This window comes from Sus scrofa, chromosome 16 (assembly GCF_054392235.1).
Source record: "Sus scrofa isolate SSC_HxYL_T2T_F1_AM1 chromosome 16, Sscrofa_HxYL_maternal_Yorkshire_Landrace_v2.0, whole genome shotgun sequence".
Taxonomy (NCBI): Eukaryota; Metazoa; Chordata; class Mammalia; order Artiodactyla; family Suidae; genus Sus; species Sus scrofa.
The window spans coordinates 64725919-64729100 of record NC_139398.1 but is presented as its reverse complement, the minus strand read 5'-3'; the positions used below and the strand labels follow the sequence as shown (position 1 = coordinate 64729100).

General features: G+C 54.7%; 1 long non-coding RNA gene across 1 annotated transcript; it reads left to right on the top strand.

Annotated features, from left to right (window-relative positions):
• The first annotated feature begins 1027 nt into the window (after window positions 1-1027).
• On the top strand, window positions 1028-2960 carry LOC110257324 (uncharacterized). The gene is made up of 3 exons (XR_002339792.2): window positions 1028-1149; window positions 1882-2098; window positions 2737-2960. It is a non-coding gene; the product is annotated as an uncharacterized LOC110257324 (long non-coding RNA).
• Window positions 2961-3182: the final 222 nt, after the last annotated feature.

The following is a 3182-nucleotide window of genomic DNA, read 5'->3' as shown; positions in this document are numbered from 1 at the left end:
CGAGAGGGTGGTCAACATAAATATTTGCTGAGTCTGTGATAAATGAGGAGAGGGAATCTAAAGAAAGAAGATGGGCATTCCAATCCCACTCCGCCACAGGGCGGTCAGTGTCGACGGCCAGACACGTCTCCTCTCTGGCCTCGGATATTTTCCAATGTCCTGTCCAACTCTCAGGCCTGTGATGATACAGAGATGTAGGCTATGCCCTCAAGGTGCTCCTTGACTGGCTGGTGTGCATGCATGCGTGCAGGATGCGTGTGTGAGTGCACGCACACGTACGTGTGTGTGTGTGTGTGTGTGTGGCACATGTATGCACGGGCACACATGCAGTGCCAGGGTTGGAAATGGTAACTACAACAGCAACAAAATAGGACACCTATCATTTTGGGCACAGAATGCAAAGTTCTCAGGGCTTCAGCCTGCCACTTACCCTTATACCCGGCACATGAGATGCATGAGGCTCTTGTTCCCATTTTACAGATAAGGAAACTGACGCTCCAGAGAAGGGAAAAAAACGATCCCATAGCTATTAAGTGGCAGATGTGTGGGGTTCAAAGCAAGAACTGGCTGATATCAGGCTCTGGGCCATTTGACGCCACTGTCTCCTGCAAGGGGTCTGTCTTCTGGCTCCTAGCTGCCTGTCTTTCTGCCACCTGAAGCTGGCTTTTGATGACAGAACCTGGCTGAGAATTCAGAGATTCCCAGGTTGGGGCGGGAGGCAGGGGCCAGTGAAGAGAGGGTGTTCAGTCTCACTGCCTCTCCAAACTCCTGCTAACTGGAGCCAAGTCCCCCATGTGAGGGAGCTGGCGGCGCGGGCCTTCCAGGCTTTGCATGGGAGTTTCGGAGCATTCGCTCTGCTTAACCAGAGGGCTTCCCGTGGTGCTCTGGACTGTTCTTTTCTGGTTGGGCTAAGGGAGGGCAGAGGTCAGCGGAGGCCCTGCTTTTGGCTCACCCTCAGGGAGGTGGAACCTCAGCCAGTCCCAGAGATCCTGAAATGGCCTCTTGCACGCAGGCAGGCGGGGGGCCCGGGACCTTGCCTCCCTCCTGGGCCCACGTCCTTCCGCTCACATGCAGCAGGGCAGCTGAGAGACCAGCTCAGCCCTGGAAATCCAGCCACACCACAGGCTGCTAGGAGTTGGCTTTGGAAAGGTGGGCTTTTTCTTCTCTTTCCTCTAATGCTGCAGGGAGAGAAAAAAAAAAAAAAAAAAAAAAAAAAAAAAAAAAAAAAGCAAGCAAGCAATCGAGAAATAAAGAGGAGAAAAATTGGCCAGACGAGGGGCCTGGTCTGTTGAGCCAAATTCCCTGACCCACTCATCCTAATTATGCCTGAGGCCGAGGCCTTCGTGGGGATGGTCCAGTGTCCTCAGTGGACAGATGGTGGCCTCGTCTGCAGCTGCAGGCTCCCCATTCCAAGGCCGCAACTGAACAGGTCTGATGGAAGGCCTTGGATGCTGATCCCACATCGAGTCACCCTGGCGGGAAGGGCCTCTCTGGGCCCCTGGGGAAAGATTTGGTTGGTGGGGACCTATGATCCTGCGGCTGGACCTCAGCCCTTCCTGAAGGGTGGGGGCTTCGGGGGTGGGGGAGGTGAAGGGTCGAGGGGCAGCGCCACAGGGGCCGTCTCGGTGGCCCAGGGGCCTCGTGAAGACCTTCTCCTGGCTCCTCCGGGACTGTCCCTGGAAGTGACCCGAACCCCAGGAAATCGGGCCAGGAGCAGCCTCCCCCATGATTTCTGCCCACACCCCTGCCCCTCCGGCGAGGTGTGGGGGGGCGGTGGGGGAAAGGCTTGCTCATCCAGGCCTTCGGAAACATCCCGACACACTTTCCTCCAGGCCGGCCGAAGTTACTTTCCAAGTATTTCACTTTCCATTTCTTCTCCAGATCTGGTAACAGGGTGTTCCTGCCCTCTTCCCCTCCCTGACCTTTCTGCCTGGGCCCTGCCCCTGCTGCGTTTCGTCAAGTCGACATGCTCTCAAGAAACCAGGCCAGCGCTGCTCTCAGCCCCATGGAAGGTGCAGATGGGGACGACAGGCCTTGCTTGGCCTGCGGCAGCTTACCATCAAATCCGAGGGACATGGGGAGTTCCCGCTGTGGCAGGGTGGGTTAAGAATCAGACTGTAGTGGTTCAGGTCGCTGTGGACGGGTGGGTTTGAGCCCCCACCGGATGCAGTGGGTTAAAGAATTGGGCGTTGCCGAAGCTGCGGCTAAGATTCAGTCCCTGGCCAGGGACCTTCCCTATGCGGCAAGTGTGGCCATAAAGAAACAAAACAAAGCAAAAGCCCGAGGGACATCGACCAGAGGCAAGCAGGTGCCAGGGGGCTCACAGACTGAATTCTGGCATCTTGACTGCCAAGGCCAGCTCCAACCTTCTCTAGCTGGCTGTGTTACCCTGGAAACATGTCTTGAGCTCTCTGAGCCTCAGTGTACTCCTCTGTAAAATGGGTGTTTTCTCATCTGCCCTGGACTGTCATGAGGTTGAAACAAGACAACACACATGTTCCAAGTGCGCTTGCAGGCTGGAGGGATGGAGGCCAGTGTGGGGATTCCTTCCTGGCATCATGGTGGTGACCAGCTGCCTGCCCGGCTCCCTGAAAGGGCCTGGGGTGTTCTTGGCTGGGAAGCCAGTGGTTCCTCTAAGAGGAAGAAGGCTGCTGTTTATCTCGTGCTCACTCAACCCCATTCCCTCCTACTCACCACCAGCATTTTATTGTGTTTTTCGTTTTTTATCCCTCCCAGGCCACAGGAGTTTTGCAGAGCAGACGTAGAGAGCAGGGAGTGAAGAAAAGAAAGAAAAAAAGCGGAGCCATTTGAAGCCAGAGCGGGCGCCTCGCAAGAGGCTGTGGAGTTGCAGACAGCTGCAGCCTAGATACAATGTGCGATGAGAAAGGTCCCAGGTCTCCCAGGCAGAGCTCCGGCCTGCTTTGAAGTGTTGACAACACATAAAATTAAAAGCATCACAATGCGAATTATCACGTTGTTTTTTCCACTTTGATAGCCTCTACAAAGCATTTTATACCGATGAATCAATACAAATGTCTCTTTACAAGGACCTCAGGAAACACCCCCGCCCTCCCCCACCAGTTTTTTTTTTTTTTCCTTGAGAGAAAGCAAGGAAACTCACAAGAAGATGTGAGCTCTGGCTCGCACCATCGCCCTAAATAACACGGTGAGTTGGGACTGTC